We start from the raw sequence: 24204 nt of genomic DNA on the forward strand, positions 1-24204 counted from the left end.
GCACAATCTGATTCTTATACTTCTCATGGGGAGGATAGTGTTTCTGCTAACCATGTTGAACAGGTAGACAGTACCCTTGAGATAAAGGCAAGCAGGTTAGTCCATTCATTGCAGCAGCCACCATCCCTTGCGTGCAAGCCTTTGCCCGAGCATCTCAAGTATGCCTTCTTGGAGGATGGAGAGAAGCTGCCAGTCATCATCGCCAATAACTTGCAGCCTGACCAAGAGAAAAGGTTATTGGATGTGCTGAAGAAGAACAAGCAGGCCATAGGTTGGACTCTAGCAGACATTCTCGGGATCATCCCATCTATTTGCATGCACCGTATCCTCCTAGAAGAAAGAGCCAAACCGGTAAGACAGCCGCAAAGAAGACTCAACCCCACCATTCTTGATGTGGTAAAATAGGAGGTAAGTAAATTACTTGCAGCCGGTATTATTTACCCTATTTCTGAAAGCAAGTGGGTGAGTCCCGTGCAGGTTGTTCCAAAAAAGACGGGCATCACGGTGGTCCCAAATGAGCAGAATGAGCTTATCCCCATGAGAGTACAGAACAGCTGGAGAGTCTGCATTGATTATAGAAAGCTGAACCAAGGAACCAGAAAGGATCATTTTCCCTTCCCATTCATTGATCAGATGTTGGAGAGGTTGGCTGGTAAGTCACATTATTGTTTCCTTGACGGCTTTTCTGGTTACTTCCAGATTTGCATAGCCCCAGAGGATCAGGAGAAGACCACCTTCACCTGCCCCTTTGGCACTTTCGCGTATAGGAGGATGCCTTTCGGTCTATGTAATGCTCCAGGTACCTTTCAGCGATGCATGGTAAGTATATTTTCAGATTTTCTAGAGCATTGCATGGAAGTGTTCATGGATGATTTTTCAGTTTATGGCACATCTTTTGATGATTGCTTGGTTAGCTTGGGTAGAGTCCTAGAGAGGTGCATTGAAAAGAACCTTGTTTTAAATTTTGAAAAATGTCATTTCATGGTAGAACAAGGAATTGTTTTAGGGCATGTTCTATCTAAGAAGGGTATAGAAGTGGATCGGTCTAAGGTTGATGTTATTGCTTCTTTTCCTTACCCCACCTCTGTAAGAGAGATGCGTTCCTTCCTCGGACATGCAGGATTCTACCGGAGGTTCATCAAGGATTTCAGCAAGGTTGCACTTCCACTTTCCCACCTACTCCAGAAAGATGTGAATTTCCACTTCGATGAGCCCTGCAAGCGGGCATTTGAGGAACTGAAGAGCCGATTGATTTCTCCACCCATCATACAGCCACCGAACTGGGAGTTGCCCTTCGAGTTGATGTGCGACGCCTCCAACTTTGCAGTGGGTGTCGTCCTTTCCCAACGTGTGGAGAAGATATCCCATGTCATAGCCTACGCTTCGCGTACATTGGATGCGGCACAGGCTAATTATACCACTACGGAAAAAGAGCTCTTGTCTATTATTTTTGCATTGGATAAATTTAAATCCTATTTACTTGGTTCTAATGTTACTGTCTTTTTTGACCATGCAGCTCTTAGGTACCTCTTGAAGAAGCCTGATGCCAAACCTCGTTTGATAAGGTGGATGCTCTTGCTCCAAGAATTTGACATTGAGATCAAGGATAAAAGTGGAGTAGAGAACTTGGTAGCCGACCACCTCAGTCGCATTCCTTCCACCTCAGATCCATCTGTCATGGACTCCCAACCCATCAGAGATGATTTTCCAAATGAGTTACTCTACCACATTCATGGTGCTGAGCCTTGGTATGCTGATTTGGTAAATTATTTAGTTGCTTCTGAATTACCTCCATATCTTAAGAAGGAACAACTAAATAAATTTAAGAGTCAGGCTCGGTACTATGTGTGGGATGATCCCTATCTGTGGCGCATGTGTAGTGACCAGGTCATCAGGAGATGTGTGCCTAACCATGAGTTTGCTTCTGTCTTAAATTTTTGTCACACACTTGCATGTGGTGGTCACTTTGGTCCCCAACGTACAGCTAGGGAAGTCCTAGATTCTGGATTATATTGGCCTTCACTCTTTAAGGATTCATATGAGTTTTGTAAGAATTGTACACGTTGCCAACACACAGGCACTATATCATGTAGGAATGAAATGCCTCAACAACCCTTATTGTTTTGTGAAATCTTTGGTGTTTGGGGCATTGACTTCATGGGTCCATTTCCTGTGTCATTTGGTTATGTGTACATTCTGTTAGCTGTGGATTATGTTTCTAAGTGGGTGGAAGCTAAAGCAACCAGGACTGATGATTCTTCTGTGGTTGCAGAGTTTGTTCGTTCTCTTATCTTTTGCAGGTTTGGCATGCCCAGGGCCATCATCAGTGACCAAGGATCCCACTTTTGCAATAGAAAGATGGACACCCTACTTCGCAAGTATGGGGTAATACAAAAAGTGGCGACTCCTTATCATCCACAGACTAATGGGCAAGCTGAAGTGTCAAATAGGGAGATCAAGCAGATTTTGGAAAAGACTATCCAGCCCCATAGGAAAGACAGGAGCAAGAGATTAGAAGATGCGTTATCGGCCTACCGCACCGCCTACAAAACCCCCATCGGCATGTCCCTCTACAGGTTGGTTTTTGGAAAAGCGTGTCACTTGCTGGTGGAAGTGGAGCATAAGGCATATTGGGCGGTGAAGCAATGCAATATGGACATCAGTCAAGCGGGGTCCCAAAGGAAGCTCCAACTCCAGGAACTTGAAGAGATTCGACTAGAAGCATATGAGAACTCAAGGATCTACAAGGCGAAAACAAAGGTTGCACATGACAAGCTGATCATGAGGAAGGAGTTTCAAGTCGGTCAGAAAGTCCTACTATACAATTCCCGCCTTAAGTTGATGCCAGGTAAATTACTTTCCCGTTGGACGGGTCCTTTCCTAATTACTCGTCTTTTTCCCTTTGGTGCAGTTGAAATCAAGGATGAGTCCAATGCGAAGCAATTCACAATGAACGGGCATCGACTTAAGCCATTCCATGAGGACTTTCAGGAGCACATTGTGGAGGAGCTGCATCTCCTCAATGCCACCTCCATTTGATACATCAGGCTATTTCTCTCTCCCTAATCTTTTACATTTACTTGTCCTATTCTTGATTGAAATTGCATGTTTACATTGAGGGCAATGTAAGGTTTAAGTGGGGGGGGGGGGGGGCAGCATTCTTATTTTAGCAGCATTTTCTTTATCTTTTCATATTTCTTTTTCTTTGGGTCTAGTTGAGTCTGTTTTGCGTGGAAATGCAAGTTAAGCAATTAAGTCTAAAAGAAACCAGCATGATTAGCACTTCAATCTTATCTCCCTTGATTTCTAGTGACTTGGCAATGAGTTTGATTTGATAGATTGATTGAGTAGTCTACAGCCGTGAGGATTTTAAGCCTATTGTCTTTCTTGTGTATGCATTCACCTGTCATGATCTCCACTCTAGAACTTGTTTTAACTCTTGGTTGAGGCTATATTTGTTCATGCACGACCCAAATATGATTAAGGCGTTCTTTTCTTTCAAACCCATTCGGCCATTTGGTACGAAAAAAAAAAAAAACCATTGTTTTCCCTTTACTTGCCCCTTTGAGCCATTCTTTTTACCCTTCATTTTTTTTTCTCTCCCCTTTTTGAGCCTTCCATTCTTAGGAAAAAGACATTAAGTGCATTCTAGAGAGAGAGATTGAATTCATCAAGTAAGTCATAAGGCCAAAGGCCATTTGCATCTATCAAAAAAAAAAAAAAAAAAAAAGAGAAAAGCTAGCAAAAGGATAAAATGGTGAGAAGGAGCGTAAAATGCACTCAACCAAATAAAGATGCAAAGTTTTTCATAATGTCTATGCTTGGAAATTCTATCTCTTGATCTTGGAGTTGCATGAAGTGTTTTCTCAACCTAAGGCATGTTTTCCTTCATTATTGTCTTTCCATTTCTTTCCTCCCCACATTACAACCCTTGAATAAAGTCCTTTTGATTTGTGGTATGCATGTGACATGGATAGTGGAGATTGAGAAGATAAACAAGCCTATGGTAGTGGAATTGTGATTGGGTGAATTTGAGCGAAACAGTCACCACCACCTCTTGAGAGATTTGAGAGCATACACTTGTCCTGTGAGTGGCTGCTACTTTTGATTTGTCTTATTGAATGAATTGTCATGCTACTTGTCTTCTTGGAAGTTTAGGAAAGGTGATCTTTGAATGATGGATTCCTGTAAAGCTTGCCTTGCCTTTAACTTTTGCATTCTTCACATCCCTTTTGTTATTGAGTGTTAGTGTCTAGTGTTTTTTCCAGGAGTGCAAAAGTCTAAGTGTGGGGGAATTTGATAGAGAGCATATTTTCATATTATTTAACCCTCATATTTAGTCTTTTTGCACGTTAGTTGTGTCATTTTATTCATCTTGATTTTGTTTTATTTTATTTTATAGGAATTGGGCTTCACACTATTTTATTTTATTTTCGACAGATTAGGGCTTCCTGGGTCATAAGGAATTTTGATGGCAAGAAGGGAAACAAGGAGATTGGAGACAAAGAAGTAAAAGTGTGCTGACAGATTTGACCTTCTGTGCTTCTTTCAAATTTTTTGCCAAGTTATAATCTCAGAACATGAATGATGTCTTCAGAGATATTGTAGAGGACTTCTTAGGATTTCTGGAATGGTATGGTTTGTCCAAATCAGAGTTCGTTTGGGCCTCCAAGCATCACTTCAAAGTCGGGACCAGATAGCTGGGTTAAATTAGGAAAGCTATACTGAACACTGATTCTTTAAAAAGCTATAACTTGGGCGTCCAATATCCAAATCAAGTAATTAAAAATCCCAAATTAATCTACTCTTCCTGATCTACAATTTTTATGAAGGGGCCGAAGCCCAAAATGCACGTTATCCTATTACAAATCGGCTGTGAAGTTGCGGTAACCTAGGGTTTCCTCCTTAAGCTCTATTTAAGCACCTTAGGAGGCCATTAGGTGGAGAGATATATATTTTTTGTCTCATGAATAGTAGCTATTTTTTCTCTGTTTTTGTTTTCTTCTCCATGGAGAGCTAAACACTTGTAATTAGTTGCAAATCCGAACTTATTCCATGGTTTGAATCCCGAAAGCTTCTACGAAATCTGGTTTGAATCTCAATTATATTTGTTTTAAGTTTTCTCTACTTCTTTTCCGCTTATTCTAGTGCATGTTCAAGACAGTTGTATGAACATATACGGGTGGATTTCTCTTTTCTATATTGCGGTTTTAATATTATAGTCGGTTGATACAACACACGAAGGAAAGAAGCAGAAACAAATAACTTGGTATGGATGGTTATGGATACTAGGTTCTGGAATCTGTGTGAATGAAGATTAAAATTGGTAGACTGATTGAAGGAGGTTTTCTTTGATTTTTATATCAGCTTTGATTTGATCTCTAGATGGTTGTTGGAGATTTATTTATACAGATTTTGGGTGTTGAAACTCGGCTAGATCTAATCTATAAGAAGGGCTGATGAAAACCTGGTTTAAGGGAAAGATTTGTAACTGGTTGCGTTTGAATCCATAGACAGTTTCATTTTTGTATTTTTACTCAATCTTCATACTTTCTTTTTCATCAAAAAAATGCCCACGTTCAGTTCTTGTCATGACAGATTTGTATTGAGGTTCCTTTGAGAGACGACTTTGGGGTCGCACCCATGCTGCAGATCCAAAATATATTTTTACAATCATCGAGGTTCGACAGTCTCGATCATTGCTTCTATGGCCGCTGCCGCCTCCTCCACCTGTTGCTCGCCAGACGGCCACCACCGCCACTCCACGATCGGCCCTCTCTCTCGATCCCTCTCTCTCTCAGCCATTCTCTCGTTGTCTAGGCCACAATCCCAAGGCAAAATCAGATTTCTGTAGAAAACTTGGGCAACAAGCTCACACCCAATACACACACACACACACATATATATATATATATATATATATTACACAATAACCCTCCAAAAATTCCTTAATTCCACTTGAGGAATTTGTTAATTTAACTTAAGGATCTATTAATTACACTTGGACCCTCCAAGCCTTAATTTAATTACCCTTAAGCCACTCAAAATATCGATTTCCCCAAAATTAATAATTGGCATTTTCTCGAAAATACTGATTTCGTCCCTGCGCCTGCACGAGACCTTTATTCCACCCAAAAACACTTCAGGGTTCCCTTACTCGCAAAACTAGATCACCCCTAGGGTCCTCTCAGTTTCCTGGAAGTCCTTTGTGACCATTTAGCACCAGCACCCATTCAGGCTTATACATAAATTATTCTGAAAATAATTCTTGGTCGAACTGCTTCCAGCATCATTAACCTCACCTCAAGACGCTCACCAATCTCATGCACTCTTCCCTAGACATCCAAGTCCCGGGGCATCCCCTATCGTCGATTCGACAATTTTATTAATTAATTTCTCGAAATTTACTTCTTAGCCTCTCCTGACCACCTAAGGTCCTTTAAAAATTATTGAAAATTATATCTTTTCCATCACCATGTAATACTGGGTAATACACTTATCATCCAAATTTACTTTTCTAGCCCCAGCACGTTCTTCAAACTTTAAATAAATTTCTAATTTTTTTAAAAAAATTTCAAAAGCTTTCTACTATTTTCCCCCATTTTCCTTTCTTTTCTTTTTTTTCCTCCTCTTCTCTTCCCTGCCTTCTTCTCCTTACACCCAAGCCTATTTATAGTTGTCTTAAACTTGGGTCCCAAGTATATATTATATATATTATATTATGCTTCCCTTCCACTCCAAATTCAATCTCTTTTTCATGTGCTTGCAATATGTTTCAATGTGCACCCACTGATTCTCATCCTTTGGTTCACGCCCACTGTTACCAATATACTATTTATATAATATACTATATTAATACAAAAATTATCCACTAAATATCACATTTGGGTATTTCTTTAATTGCTACTACACCCTAAATATTAAATTAATAATTATTGAGATACTTAAAACCCAAAACTAATAACTCCAAGTTACTCGAAAAGTACATTTTTGTTTTTGCGCCTTTACAGGACGTTTGTTTTATCCCGAAACCAATTCAGAGTTGATCCTTACATAAAATCGGAGTCGTCTTAGGGTTTCGTTGACTTTCTAGAAGTCTCTTACGATCATTCGATTTTTCAGGCTATATCAAAAACTGTCTTCATTTTAATTTCTTTCAGCATCATAAATCTCGTCTTGAGATGCTTGTCCATGTCATACCCTTTTCTTTAGACATCTAAGTTTCGAGATACTCCCTTTCATTAATTCGGCTATTTAAAACTATTAAACAAACCTTTAGTTCTTTGAACCACTCAAGAGTCACTCGTAAAATCTCATTATCTAAATATTTTCAGTAGAAAAATTCCTAAAAACTTTCAAAATTAATTTCTTTTATTTTAGGGTATTACATTCTCCCCCCTTACAAAAATTTCATCCTCGATATTTTCAATTTCTAAGGATAAAGTTGTTTACCATTTAGTCACTCTAACTTTTGATCTCTCAAAATTTAAATTTATCTCCAAGTTCTCAAATGAATTTTGTCCTTGAAGTTTGTTATGCCTTACCTTAGATCACCTCAAACTTAATCATTACTTGGTCTTTACTTATTGTTTCCTCATTTTCGTAGACATTCTTCAACTGATATCACCATAATTTCTGTCAAATGACCACAATCATTTTTCAAATCATGTTGTATAACTATCTCATCAAGAGACCCTAAATTCTTACCTCGAGACATTTTTTGAGTCGAACCTCAAAATAATATTCTATGTCATCAAATTAATTCTTTTATCCTTTAATCCTCAAATCAACACTTTAATCATGCTTAATTCTTTCGAGTAACATCTTTCGTTGACATAATCAAACGCTTAGTCCTCAAGGAATTACAATCATTAGATTTCCATCATTTTACTAGTTCGGTTCTAGCATCACGATTTACTATCGAAGTTTCTAGTCTCCTAGTGGTTCAAGATCATAGCTTCTGGTGTTCTAAATCCTATGCCTTAAAACCCAATTTCCAAATTTCCTCTAACCCAATGCATATGTCATGATTATGAATGCATCAAAATTTATTCAAATAACATCATATTTATTTTGTCACTACTGACCATTAATCCTAAGTCATCATTACCCAAATATCCTCAAGATTGATATAAGAATTCCATGAACTAGACTTACCTCAACTCCGCAATCATTGATTCCAAATTCCTAGAATCCTTAAGATTTCCAAATGTATCAGGTTCATGTGAAATAATCGTTAATACGAGATTCTAACGAACCATTTACGAAAGTAACCCCAAATTCAGTTAGTCTCCCAAAACTATCATACAACCCATCTTGTCACAAAGCCTATCATGGTATGTTTCTTGTTTCTCTTTTGACGATCATAGTCAACATAGCAAATATCCGGGTTGGATCATCTCCCAAGCCATCAACCTTTTTGGGACCCTACCACAGTGCTCTGATCCTTTGGAACTTGGAATTTAATCTATCCATAATAGCCACGATACTACCCAAACTTTGGCACCTGATCGTCTCCACAGTCCACTTTGTAGCTCTGACACATGGGTCTCATACCCCTATTGCGAGCCAGCCCACAGTCCCCCGATGATGCTGCTCTGGTTATCAATCATCATGAGCTCATCACTAGTCCTCTACTTTGGTCCCTAGGCTCAGAGCCGTTGTTACAGGCCATGCACCTATGGTGCTATCGTTATGCTAGTGCTCCTTGTCCCATCTCTGAGAGCTGTAATGATTCCCTCTTCTATCATTTCTTTTCCAACTCAAAACCTCTACGAGGCTCAAGACTGCACCTTGGCCCCTTTCACCCTCGAAGTCAATATGAAACCAAACATACAAGACTTTTTCCCATGAGCCGTTTCCTTAAGGTAACCTTACCTCATTTCCTATATCATTAATTCTGGGATCCTCATTTCAATATCCCTATCATAAAAATCCTTAAATTCTATTCTCAAAATCACTTATCGAATCATCCTAGGTTTCTTATTTTAGACCATTCCCTAGGATCCTTGATCTATACCTAATCATTCCTACACTCGAGTCTCGATGATTCATATCATCATTCACAAACCTAATCTTGACAGCTTGGTTATATCACAGCAGACTAACCGTTGTTATAGGCTATGCACCTATGGTGCTATCGTTATGCTAGTGCTCCTTGTCCCATCTTCAAGAGCTGTAATGATTCCCTCTTCTATCATTTCTTTTCCAACTCAAAACCTCTACGAGGCTCAAGGCTGCACCTTAGCCCTTTTCACCCTCGAAATCAATATGAAACCAAACATACAAGACTTGTTCCCATGAGCCATTTCCTTAAGGTAACCTTACCTCACTTCCTATATCATCAATTCTGGGATCCTCATTTCAATATCCCTATCATAAAAATCCTCAAATTCTATTCTCAAAATCACTTATCGAATCATCCTAGGTTTCTTATTTTGGACCATTCCCTAGGATCCCTCATCTATACCCAATCATTCCTACACTTGAGCCTCGATGATTCATAGCATCATTCACAAACCTAATCTTGATAGCTAGGTTATATCACAGCAGACTAACCATTCATGACTCGATCACTCTAAATTTTCAAAAGTACCCCAAAGTCTCCAATCAGGGTTTTTGCTAGTTCGCTCTGATAACAATTGCAACACCCTATTTTTTCCAAGCGTGCGTTAACCTAGGATTTTGAGAATATATATTTTTTTTTCAACATGCACTTAACATAAATCATTCCCCAACAATTCCGTTTCAACTTCTCAACATATCAACTTAGAAAGAAATAAGCTAAGATATATAACATCATCATAAATGTGGAAGCAAGATCAAAACCTCAAATGATACATAATCGTAATATTTCATTTATAACATAGGAATCATACCATTGTTTAACATCAAATCTTCAAATAAAATACATAGAGACTCATTTCTCAGCAATAACAACTGAATAGCTCAAACATAGTCATAAGATATGCTAAAGATCTAATATGTAGATAACGGCTACATCTCGAAAACCTCATTTCCCTTAACGCCACTACTTTCTCATGGAACATTTGAATATTCCAAGAACATAATCCAAATTAGATACTAAATCATCTAAGTGAGGGATCAAAACATTTTTATGAGTGTATGCATGACCATGAACCGACATATCCCGACATGTCCCAGCCCTAAGGGAATCCCATACAACGCATAACTCATACCACGGAGAAAGAGCAATCTCTCTAAGGGCAACATAACTATATCAACCCATTGGCAGGACACGACCTTGGCTTAAGAGAGGCAATATCGATGCATCTCCCTGACACCTCGGGAACAATTGTTACCACTTCCAATACAGAAGGGTCAACATCAACGCAGGAACCCGGAATACCACAATCACGTTAGGGAATACATTCCTACTCAAAAGCAAACTAGAAACACTACCTATGTCCTATACACATGCCAATGCTATAACCACAACATGTAATGATGAATCGCATAAAAATGACATTTAATGCACGAGATTCAATGCACATAAATTAAATAAAATAGTTTTGGGATAAAACAACCAATCGCTAGTTAAACCATTTGCATGAAATAATTAAAGTTTTGGGTCAAACCACTCATAAATAAACCAAGTTTTAGGTAGGAACGCTCATAATAAACCGAGTTTGAAATAGAAATTCTCACATGCCACAAACCAATTTTTCAGTAGAACTACTCACATTGAATACAATTCAGAATGCCTCAAAATTCATGCTTAACCTCGACTCTCGTGTCATGCTTTTAAATGTTAAATTCTGGGCCCCAACGCTCCCTTGTTTAATTCAAAGGAAAAAGTGAGCAAAATACCAACGCCACATCACTAACCATTACCTTATCGTCTAAATTTACTTTTCTAGCCCCAGCACGTTCTTCAAGCTTCAAATAAATTTCTAGAGTTTTCTAAAATTTTTCAAAAGCTTTATACTATTTTCTCCCTTTTTCCTTTCTTTTCTTTTCTTTTTCCTCTTCTTCTCTCTCCTTTCCTCCTTTTCTTCTCTTCCCTGCCTTCAGCCCCTTGTGCCCAAGCCTATTTATAGTTGTCTTAAACTTGGGCCCCAATTATATATTATATATATTATACTATGCTTGCCTTCCACTCCAAATTCAATCTCTTTTCCATGTGCTTGCAATATGTTTCAATGTGCACCCACAGGTTATTAATTCAGCTACTTAAAACTATTAAACTGACCTCTAATTCTTTGAACCACTCAAGAGTCACTCGTAAAATCTTATTATCTAAATCTTTTCAGCCTAAAAATTCCTAAAACTTTCAAAATTAATTTCTTTTAATTTGGGATATTACAACAATGTTTTATAATAACCCCGCCATCGCCATTTCTCAGATCGCCTGATTCCTTCTACATGTTGTCATTGTAAAACTTCATACTCCACTCGAGGGACCATTGAAGGGATTGGCTTAGAAGAGCTAGGAAGACTAGAGAGATGAGTCTCCCATGAGACATGCAAGAAGTTCTCTCGCATGACCTAAAGGTGAGTCTCTCGTGACACCTAGACATGAGTCTCTCGCAAGAATTGGAGATAAGTCTCCTAAGAAACCTGAAGGTGAGTCTCTCGTGGGGCCTAAAAATAGGTCTCTCACATCGTTGGAGGCTAAGTCTCTCGTAGAGATGGTGGCTAAGTCTATTATGAGTGAGTGCCTCATGGACGAGTCTCTTGCAAAAGTCTAGTGGAATGAGGGAGGGTCTGTCATGGCCTAGGTGGGTGTCCGAGAGATTGAGTCTCTGCCTCCTCACGAGTTAGGTAAATTGAGTGAAGGCCTCCCGCGAATAAAGACGAGCAAACATACATCTGAGATCTTCTTTGAAAGTTGTGTAAAGGATAAAGATTACAAAAAATCAAGGATCCTTATCATTTCCTCCCTACCTCAGCTATAAATAAAAGGGAGCCCATTTCTCCCAGGTAGGCCATGTCTACTTATTTAAGAGCTTTACAATTAAAATTACAAATCTGAATTAAATATCTGATAATGGTTTTTGGGACAGACTACCACGTGCCACCTCTGCGAATGGAACTCAGGAATAGAACCTCAGACATGGTGATGTCGGACCTCGGTGATAGAACCTACAAGACAACGAAGTGATGGGGCTAGGGTCCCCCGGGGTGGACTCCGACGCTCAAATTAGTAGAGTAAATGCAGGTCGTGATAAATGTAAGAGCTAGAGAGCTTTTTATACCTGATGAGGACACCGATCAAGATGGAACGAGTCTCGCGATCCGGCGCGGATCTTTTGGGCTCCACTCCAGATTGTTGACTTGCCACGTGTCAGTCTCTCAAGCAATCCACGTGGCAAGTGAGACCATTAGCGCGTAGCAGTATTCTAGTAATTTTAGGTGGTGCCACATCACTTGCCCCCCACTCCTTGAGCCGAGCTGAGAACCATGCTGGGTTGAGGAGTAGATTAATTTCTAAATTATTTGATCGTAAATTCTCTCCAAGACGCACAAGGGTGTTTTTAAGCATGAGATTAATGCCTCCCAACAACCTCATTTATTACCTTGAAATTATAAGGGGTCCTTGGTTGGAGGGAAACATTCATTATTTCAAATATTTGGCTTAAGGGCTTGGGTCCCTCTATATTAGCCCTAAGTCCCCACCCCACATTCATCACTTCAAGACAAGCTCCCAATTTTTTGAGGTTAGTCTTTTCCTCCCTCCTTTGCTTTTCTTTTTTCCTTACTTTTTCTTGTCTTTTTTTTCTCTTTGATTTTGATTTTTTTTAAAAAAAAAAATTCATCTTTTTTCTCGGCCAGGCAAAGGCTTGCCTGGCCGAGGTCGGCCTGGCCAGGCAGCCTTGGCCATTGCCGAGGTCGTCTTGGCCGAGCAGCCTTGACCGTAGTCGAGGTCGGCCTTGGCTCGACCTAGCCGGATCTTGGCGGGGCCGAGCTTCCTCGGCCATGGCCGAGGTCGGCCTTGGCTCGGCCCCGCCAGATCTTGGCGAGGCAGAGCTTCCTTGGCCTGGCCAAGGTTGGCCAGGGCTGGGGAGCTCAACCATGGCCAAGGTCGACCATGGCCGCCCTCCCCTTAGGTAGCCCTTTTCGACTTCCTGCTTTTTTTTTTACATATATATATAAATATATATAAGTGTGCATTGGGTCGGCTATAGCCGACCCTTGGGGTTTTCCCCCCTCCTATTTTTTCTTTTTTTTAATATAAATATATATATCTTTTAATAATAACAAGAAAGGCTTTAAAATAAGCTTTAACTTGATTGACCTGTTTCTTTGGCTTTTCTTTGCTGTAGGCGTAATTCAAGATTTCCCAAGCAAAACCATGCTTGCTGAGCTCCCTTTGGCTCGAGCCCAATTGTGGTTTTCCTTCCCTGATCTCTACCTTCATTCTCTTGGTTAGTGATTTCTTCTTCGCTATTTCTATTCATTTTCTAGCATGTCTTCTTTCTCTTATTCCTCTGATTCAGAAGCCTCCAGAACTAGCTCTAATAGTGAGGAATCGAACATCGAGTTATCTAGTCCCTCCCATGGCCCCCTTCGTAGGCCTGAAAAACTTAGGAGGCCCGAAAGAGTTTCACCTCATCCCTTTTCGGAGTCTCATGTAAGCAGTGATCCCAACTTAGAAAACATACTTGAGGATCTGACCATAGACTACTCCACCATAACCGAGAGAGAGTTGTTTCCCCTCCTCAGAAAATACCACCTCATCCATGATGAGTACTGGTACAGTGAACCCCGAGGTCTAAAAGCTCACTAGGCCCCCCATGGTTGTATCACCGTATACAAGCAAGCCCTCGCTGCCAGCCTTAGGTTTCCCCTCGCGGCTCTTGTAGTTGAAGTGTTCTCTATCGTGGGGTTATGTCCCTCTTAGCTGACTCCCAATGGCTAAAGGTGCCTAGTTACCTTCGTTCTCTGTTGTTGAGCTCAAGACATTGAGCCTACTTCCCAACTCTTCTTTAGGATGTTCAAAGTAATCCCCATTAGTAAAATCGAACCTCGATTCGCCTTTTCTCCCCTCAACCAGCGTCAGTTCATAGTCGATAAGCCCACCTCCGTAAAACGGTGGAGGAATTGATTTTTCTTTGCTGGCTTGAAAGACGGGGGGGTCAGCTTCGGGGTGCCAGTTGAGTGGGCTTTCCAGCCCTCAAAGGTCTATAGTCGCGAGGTCACGCAGGGCGAGCTTCGTAATATTCAGATCTTAAGCGAGTTAAACCCCATCAACGCTCGGGCCTTGATATGTGACCGTACCCTATACTTAGGGGGTTTATCCACTTACACTTGCTTTGAGCCCGATGTCACTTTGGGTAGTCATTTTCCCCCTATTTTCATACTCTTTTTTTTTTTTTTTGACTTGTTGTTTTTCTTGCCACTAATATCTTGCCTGTGCATTTGTAGCTGAGATGATGAGTACGATTTTCATCTGGGGGAAGAACAAACAGAGACCTGCAGAAGAAGAGGGTGCCCCTGCTCCCACGAAGGGAAAGGCTGCCTTTGATCCCCCTCCGACTGAGGAAGTGGAGCCTAGCCGCAATAGGAGGAAGTGGACTTCCCAACCTCCAAAACAGCTCATCCCAGCCCCCGAGTCTCCCCCACACTATTCAGACCATGTTCTTGACTGGGGTGTGAAGGAAAATGACCTTAGTCGACATAGTCAGGTAGCGAGACACATGATTCACCACTTTGCCACCCCCGCCGACCATCAAATGCTGGCTAAACAGTCCTCAAAGGCAGTAGAAGCCGCCTTGTGCAAGTATTTGGCCCAGGTAATCCCTTCTACTTTATCAGCGTCTTTCAAGCTTAGTTATGTTGCCCTTACTTGTCTTGCTCATTACAGGTGGTCACACTCGTTTCTAAATTTTTTGGACGTTTTTCCCAAGCTTCAAAAAAGACCTTGGAGCTAGACACACAGTTACATGAGAGAGACGAATTACTGGAGAGCCAGAGGAAGAACCTGGATGAGTTGTCCTCCGAGCGGCAGGCTTTGGACCTACGTATTCAGGAACTTGAGACAGAGCTATCTCGTACGGCTTCAAAGTTATCCCCAAGCGAACTCAATCATTCGTAAGTACGAGCGCAAGTATACCGAGCCCATCAAACTTCCTGAGGTGGAGGAGTTCATCCAGCAGAACTTGTAGGAAGCTTGGACAAAGGGATTTCAAGCCCATGCGACTGAGGTGTTACGAGCTCATCCGGACTTGGACATGTCCAATATTCGGTCTGTTGAAGAAATTGTGGCCGAGATGGAGGACTCGGAGATGGACGACGATAACGATGCTCCTCCTGAAGCTTGAGTTTTTCCTCATTTCCTAGCTAGGATTTTTTGTACTTCCTTTATCACCATGTATTAGACCATCGTGCTTTTATATAATGTCATTCCATTTTAACTCCCCATTTTTTCATTGCAGACATATGGGCCAAGACTAGCTAAACCCCAATCCATTGCATAATTGAAGAAGGCTAATTCGACCCTTAGTTCTCCCTAAGTTGACAAACAGGAGGGGGCGGTCTGGGGTTTTGGACCCCTGGATTATAGCCCCTCCTTTGCAGAGGAGGGTGTTATGCTATAATTTTTCCTTGGCTATTAGTCCGCCCTTGGGGACAGCTTAGGGCTCGTAACCCTTGGATTTTAGCCACTCCATCACAGATGAGGTGTTAGGATAGAGTTTTTTCTGTGGCCATTAGTCCACCTTTGGGGACGGCCTAGGGCACGTAGCCCTTGGATGAGTTTTTCCGTGGCTATTAGTCCACCTTTGGGGACAGCCCAGTGCTCATGACCCTTGGATTTTAGTCACTCCCTCGCAGAGGAGGGTGTTGGGCTAGAGTTTTTCCGTGGCCATTAGTCCACATTTGGGGACAGCCTAGGGCTCGTGACCCTTGGATTTTTCTTTGGCGAAGTGTTATCCTTTGTGAAATTGCTATTAGATGGAGAGAATTCGAAGTCTTGCCATTAGTTGTAAAAAGAGTACAAAGAGGTTCGAGGAATTCCCTTGCTCATTGATAAAACTTCCTTAGGTTTTTCACATTCCAAGTATGCTTCAAGGGCTTACCTTCCATGTCTTCTAGTCGATATGCCCCCGGACTTAAGGATTCCACCACCCGGTATGGTCATTCCCAGTTCGAAGTTAGTTTATTCGCCTCTCGAGGATGACTCGCGTCGAACTGCTGCAATACAAGATCTCCTGGAATGAAACTCCCAGCGTGGACTCGTCGATTGTAGTACCTAGCAATGCACTGGTTATATGCGGCTTAGCGAATTCGTGCCAGGTCTCAGAGCTCATCCATCAGATCCAAGTTGCACCTTAGCCCTTGCTCGTTAACCTCCGGATCGAAATGCTCCACTCGATAGCTCATCACCCCAATCTCGACAGGGATAAGAGCCTCCAAGCCATAGCACAATGTGAAATGGCATTCTCCTATAGCCGTGAGCGGCGTGGTTTGATAGGACCATAGTATATTGGGGAGCTCATCTACCCATCGGTTGTCTACCTTCTCAACCCGAGCTCAGAGTCCTTGCAGAATGATCCTATTTGTCAGCTCCACCGGCCCATTAGCTTGAGGATGGGCCACTGAGGTAAAATGCTGCTTAATCCCCAACTCGCGGCACCATTCTTGCACCGATCGGTCCTCAAATTGGGTGCCATTATTCGTTATTATCACCCTTGGAATACCGAACCGACAGATGATGGATTTCCAAAGGAATTGTTTTACCCTTCGGCCTGTAATAATCGCCAAAGGCTCGACCTCCACCCACTTAGTAAAGTAGTCGATGGTTGCTATCAAGTATTTGTTCTATCCAGCCGCTAGTGGAAAGGGCCCAAGGATATCCACTCCCCACTTGGAAAATGGACAAGGCGAAGCCAGGTGGGTGAGTTCAGCTACTAGGGTATGAACTAGGTTGGAAGTTCTTTGGCATCTCTCACAAGTCCGAACCAACTACACAGCGTCGCTCATCATTGTTGGCTAGTAATACCCTTGCTGAAGTGCCTTCTGGGAAAGAGACCGAGCTCCTATGTGATTGCCATAAATCCCTTCGTGGATCTCCCTTAAGATGTAGTCGGCCTCGACGGGCCCAACGCACTTCAATAGCGGCTGTATAGTGGCCCACTACCGGATAGTCCCGCTAGCATACGATATCCGAAAGGAGGTCATCACAAGTGTGATATAGAACAATAACATAGAACACCATAATACTATCCTTAGATAAACTCAGCGGAAGCTAACATAAAGGTTTACAACATCTTAGACCATAGTCTAAATAAAATGAAATACAAGGGCACTAACAAATTTTACAACATAAAATTTCCTCACACTTGCCCTCATCACAAATGCTAACATAGACCATCTAATTTGGAAGGTCTCTGTACACTTCTAACCCTGGGCTTTAGCCCCACTGGGCTCGCCCTCAACCACTGCTCTACTTGTACCTGGAATGACATGAGAGTAAACAAGGTGAGCCACAAGGCTCAGCAAGTGTATTTATAAAGCATGGAGATATAGAATCAAAGGCAGGGATAATCAAGATAGAATAAACAACTCTATGAGAAGATATTAGTATAACGCGACTCATAAGTTCTCCGTTTACATTAATTTCCCATGCCGTGATTATTACATATATTATGCACTCATTCCCATGCTCATGCATATGCACCAATAGTAGGGAATTTTTCTGCATAATTCTCAAGGCTCTCACGGCCTATATATATATATATATATATCCATTCATGAATATATATGCATCATGAAAATACATCAACAAATGATAACAATTTGAGCCACGCATTCTGGGTTGATGTCCACCTCACCCGCGTCAAGCGCTCATAGGATATCCTTTCTCATCCACGGACTTAGCCGTCGCGCAAAATAATAGGTGCGCAAATCAGTATAATCATGCATCACATATGCATATCCCCATTTCATGTCAATCCTCAATGATTAAGAAAAATCTCAAATCATGCTTAACATGCACAATTACATAAATTAAAGTGTGCACTATCTTATGATCACAGGGTAAATTTTAATACATTTATTTACTCATACTTATAGAAATGCCCAAACCAATATTTACGGTATATTTTTACCCCAATAATAATCGCAAGAAATCAAAATTTATACATGCAAGAAACACTAAATCTTGCATGACACTAGACCCTAATGAATAAATGTCATTCCTTAAGAAATGTAGGGTGACACAAAACCCTATTTAGATTTTTGCAATGTTCAACAAGAAAATGAATTAATATTGCAAGATTTATCGAAATAAGGAAAACAAAACCCTTTTATCCAACAATGAGGGTTATCAAGAATAATTCAAAAAAACAATGGAAGAACTATACAAAAATCATAATTTTAAACGTAGGAAGGATAGACTACATAGGAAGAGTTGAATAACAACATATTTCAGAAATTTTCAGATTTCAAGCATATTTTCAAAAATCCAATCTGGGCTCAATATTTGGTTAAATACCACAAACGATATACCAAATCAAAGCCTAATGAGTCTAGTTTCTGGACATCAACTGGATTTGAAATCAGAAATAACCACAAGGAGATATTCCACAAAAACCGAAACAAGGCAAAATTTGTAACAGTAATTTACAGAATTCTACATAGAATTCAACAAGGTTGTTATGGGTACAAATCATAACCAAAAATTTCAAATCTTATACCGAATCGAAGCCCATGATGTCTATTTTATAGAAAAATAAATGAATCACAATTTGGATATAACCACAGAGCATTATACCCCCAAAACCGAAGCAAGAACAGATTATTCAAAAACAGAGCAGAAAATTTCCAGATTCTGGGCAAGAATTTACAAGGATATTGTAGGCTCAAAACGCAGCCAAAAATTCTAAAAAATTTACCAAATGAATATTATCAAGTCTAGTTTATACAGAAACAAACGGATCTTGAATCGGATATAACCACAGAGAGTTATACCCTAAAGAGTACAACAAGGTCAGTTTACTCGAAAGCAGTAAAATTTCCAGATCTTAGCAGGGATTTACAAGGCTATAACATGATCAAATCTTAGTCAAAAAATTTGATTCTTGTGTCTAAAAAGAAGCTTAAGATGTCTAGTTTACAACCCAACAAACGGATCTCAATTTGGATATAAACACAAGGAGTTATAGACCAAAGAACATAACATGGTCAGTGAATCCGAGAATAAGAATTTAAGAGCAACAACTTAAAAATGAAGGAAACAAGCCTTCTAAGATGGAAACAAGGTTGAAGAACTTGCATTAAAAGATAAAAAAGAGAAGAATAACTTACACAATCATAAGGAGAAGAAGAAGAAGAAGAAGATCTTGCGTATGAAACAAGAAGGAAGGGAACTTGCCTTAGATGGTTGCAAAATCCAAAGAGATCTTCAAATTGGAAATTCTCCACTTGAAGCTCTAATGAAGAAGAACAATGGAGGAAGAAGAGACAATCGGGAGAGGGAGAAGAAGAAGGGAACAAGAAAGTAAGAAGAAGAAAAGGAGGGAAAAAAATGTGGGAGACTTGTCTCCCAACTCCTTTCAATCCATCTCCCTTTTAATTTTCTCTAATTTGCCCTTCATACTAACACACACAATTCACATATCTCTTACCCATTTTGGTCATTTTACCATTTTCTTAATCTTTTTTCTTTTTAATTAAGATACCATTCTCTATGCCCATAGCCCAAGCCCAAGTCAAAATATATATATAGCCCAATCCAACTAAGGCCCAATGGACTTTTCTTGAGATTTGGGTTCAACCCAATTCATTTACACTTAAGATTTAATTATTTATCAATGGTCTAATTCAAATAAGGCCCAAATCCATTTAGCCCACAACTTTGAGACTTTTTCACACCAAATATTATTTTCATTAATTTACCCCCATTACCAACTCATATAATATTCTTAACAATTAATTAATAAAGGCAACAACTCTAATGTGCAAACTAAAATACCCATAACACCTAGACCCACTAACGGGTCGTTACAGGCTGAGTGAAGAATTTCTTGTAAAGTTCTGATCCGACCAGTAGAAACTTGGCAACCTGGCGCTTGAGTTTCCGACTCTCTTGTTCCTCCTCTGGTAGCCATCCCTTGGTCAGATATGCTACGATAGGATCCATCCAATTTTCCACCCCTTCCATGCAAAGCTACTCTGCTTCTATCTCTATGCTTCTCTGAGGCAACGACTCCATGTAGACAGCTCAGGAATTCCTGGGGAAGGAAGAAGCAGCTATACTTGAGAGAGCATCCGCCACTGCATTCTGTGCACGTGGGACATGATTGATCTTCACTGCCTGAAACCGTGCCATCAGATCCTTGGCTATTGCCAAGTATTGGGCCATAACGTCCTCCCGGGCCTCGAACTCCCCTATAACCTGCTGCACAGTTAAATTCGAGTCAGAATATACCTCCAAATCCCTGACTCCCATCTGTTCCGCTAGTTTGAGCCTGGCAATGAACGCCTCGTACTCGGCCTCATTGTTAGAGGCATTGAACTCAAAGTGGAGGGCATACGGCTAAGCCTGGCTATTGAGGCCCTGGAGTAATAATCCAGCACCACTACCTCCGACACTGGAGCTGCCATCCATAGAGAGAGTCCAAGTCTGGGAAACCCCTTTGTCTACTTCCTCTAGTAGGGTGCCTTCCACGATGAAGTCAGCAAGAGCCTGCGCCTTAATGGACAGCCGAGGTCGATAGTCGATGTCGAAGGCACTTAGCTCCACTGCCCATTTGAGCATCCTCCCTGACAAGTCTGGCTTTCCCAACACATGCCCCAATGGCTGACTTGATAGGACGATAATGTGATGTGCCTCAAAGTAAGGCTTCAACTTTCGAGCGGAGATGACTAAGGCATAGGCCAACTTTTTTGTTGGAGTGTAACGAATCTCGGCTCCGGCCAATCTCTTACTCACATAGTAGACCGGCATTTGAACTTTGTCCTCCTCCAGTACCAAAACCGAACTGACAGCCTCACTCGAGGCAGCCAGATAAATGTATAGTGATTCTCTCGGCTGTGGCTTAGCCAGGATTAGGGGGGAGACTAGACACTGTTTCAGTTGCTCAAACGCCTCCTAGCATTCCTCTGTCCATGTAAAATCCCAAACTCGAGTCAAAGCCTTAAAAAATGGCAATTGCTTTTCCACGAATCTTGATAAGAACCTTCCTAATGCTGCCATCCTCCCAGTTAGTCTCTGTACCTCCTTAATACTCCATGGAGGAGGCATCTCAAGAATGGCCTTTATCTTTGAGGGGTTGGCCTCAATTCCCCGGTAATACACCATGAACCCCAAGAATTTACCAACTGTAACCCGAAAGGCACACTTGGTCGGGTTGAGCTTCATCTGATACTGGCGCAAGGTTCAAAGGCACTCCTTCAAGTCGTTTGGATGCTGCTCAGCCAAGAGACTCTTGACCAACATATCATCCACGTAAGCTTCCATGTTTCGGCCGAGCTAAGCCTTGAACAGCTTGTTGACCAACCTCTGATATGTAGCTCCAGCGTTCTTTAGCCTAAAGGGCAGGACTCTGTAACAATATGTGGCTTTGTCTGTGATGAAGGCGGTCTTTTCCTGATCTTCAAGGTGTAGTAGGATTTGGTGGTACCCTTGGAATGCATCCAGGAAACTCATCAGCTGACACCCCGTTGTTTCGTCAATCAGCGCATCAATCCTAGGCAAAGGGTAACTGTCTTTCGAGCAAGCCTTATTGAGATCCTTAAAATCAATACAGAGCCTCTATTTTCCCGACCGCTTGGAAACAAGGACCACGTTAGCTAACCACTCTGGGTAGTCGACCTCCCAGATATGATTAGTCTCCATAAGTTTTTCCACCTCAGCCTCTATAGCTTTAGCCCGCTCCGGGGCAAACTTCCTCTTCCTCTGTCTCATTGGCACGCAATCCGGGTAAAGCCCCAATCGATGGGTCATGACCGTTGGGTCTATCCCCAGCATATCCAGTGTGGACCATACAAACACATCCCGATATCGATGCAGTAGTGAAAGGACCTCAGATCGCAAGGGCTTCTGTAACTTGGAACTGATCCACACTGTACGGTCGGGGTCTTCCCCCAGCGGGACTTCATCGAGCTCGTCCACCGGCTCTGAGGTCTTAGGCTCCTCTGGACCCTCCAAGATGAAACTGGTAACCACACTAGGAGGGGCAGTGGAACTCTATCCCTCCCCCCTTATTGACCTCTAACCTGCTCCTATACTTGGGGCTCTCGCTTGTTCCGCTTCCATCTGTCCCTGACCGGCTTGAGGGACAGCATCCTGGTTCGGTCTCGAGTCTGACTCTGACCCCTTGGCAATAGTGGCACTCAAGGAGGCCATGTAGCATTCCCTAGCCTGTCGTTGGTCTCCTCTTACCTTGCCAATCCCTTTCAGAGTAGGGAATTTCAACACCATATGATACGTGCTTGGTACCGCCCTCAGAGCACTAAGCCCGGACCTACAAGGATCATATTGTATGTCGAGGGCACATCGGCAACCAAAAAATCCAACGTCACCTGGGACTTATGAGAGCCACTACCGACCATCATCGGCAGTCGGATCAACCCCTCAGAATGGATCACCATTCCATCAAAACCCACCAATGGGACACGAACTGGCCTCAGCTGATCGAGCGTGAACCCCATCCCTAGGAATGCCCTCTTGTAGAGAATCTCCGAAGAGCTACCGGGATCAACGAGGATTCGCCTCATCTCCCACTCTCCTACCTGAGCAGTGATCACTAGAGGGTCTGAATAATTGGGATAGCTCGGAAGATCCTACTCAGAGAAAGTGATGACCACTTTCTCGTTTACCACGCTCGTGGGAGCGGTTGAGCGAGGCCCGGGAACTGTTCCTACTGCCAACGTGTACAGGATAAACTTATGTCCTGCCTCCTCAGCGAGCTGTTTTCCTTCTCTCTGGGGCGGTGTTCGACTTCGCTCTCGAAAGCGATCATGAGTAGGAGACCTCCCCCTATGCTCCGGCTTGGATTCTACTTTTCTCGAGCTCGTACCTCCTCAACCAACGAAATCCCAGAGGTAACCCCAGTTGATAAGCTCCTGAATTTCTTCTTTCAATTGGATTCAGTCGTTTGTATCATGGTAGTGGCCGTGGGCGCCAAATGATGATGGTTTTTGGGACCGACCACCACATGCCACCTCTGCAAATGGACCTCAGGAATAGAACCTCGAACTTGGTGATGTCGGATCTCAGTGATAGAACCTGCAAGACAATGGAATGACGGGGCTAGGGTCCCCCGGGGTGGACTCCGACGCTCAAATTAGTAGAGTAAATACAGGTCGTGATAAATGTAAGAGCTAGAGAGCTTTTTATACCTGATGAGGACGCCGATCAAGATGGAATGGGTCTCCCGATCTGGCCCTGATCTTTCGAGCTCCGCTCTTGATTGTTGACTTGCTACGTGTCAGTCTCTCAAGCGATCCACATGGCAAGTGAGACCATTAGCGCGTAGGGGTATCCTAGTAATTTTAGGTGGTGCCACATCAATATCAAAATATTTGCACAAACGATACCTTGTGCCCTCTGAGTGGTTGTTTTTTTGTGAAATAAAACCTTAAAAATGAATTTCTAAACAAATAAATTTATTATTATGTTCAAGTGATATCACCCACCATGCCCTAAAGGAATTTTGTTTAAACTTTGAACTCAAAGCTGAGTTGATTAGGGAAAAACCTATTTTTGATTAGTACATGTTGAAATTAGAACCCATCGGTGGGTAGAAATTGTCATCCTTACCTATAAATAACAAATTAACTATAAATAGACGTGCAAACATACATCTGAGATCTTTTCTGAAAGCTGTGTAAATGATAAAGATTAACGGAATCCATTCCAATCACGAAAAATCAAGGATGCTTATCGCTTTCTCCCTACCTCATCTATAAATAGAAGGGAACCCATTTCTTCCAGGTAGGCCACATCTACTTGTTCAAGAGCTCTATAATTAAAACTATAAATCTGAATCTAGTATCGAAATATTTGCATAAACGATGCTCTGTATCCTCTGACTAGGTCTTTTTTTTATGGAATAGAAGCTTAAAAATGAATTTCTCAATAAATAAATTTATTATTATGTTCAAGTGATAGCACCCACCATGCCCTAAAGAAATTTTGTTTAAACTTTGAACTCAAAGCTGTGTTGATTAGGGAAAAACCTATTTTTGATTGGGACGTGTTGAAATTAGAACCCATCGATGGGTAGAAATTGTCAT

Source organism: Diospyros lotus, chromosome 13 (genome assembly GCF_014633365.1).
Source record: "Diospyros lotus cultivar Yz01 chromosome 13, ASM1463336v1, whole genome shotgun sequence".
NCBI classification, from domain to species: Eukaryota; Viridiplantae; Streptophyta; class Magnoliopsida; order Ericales; family Ebenaceae; genus Diospyros; species Diospyros lotus.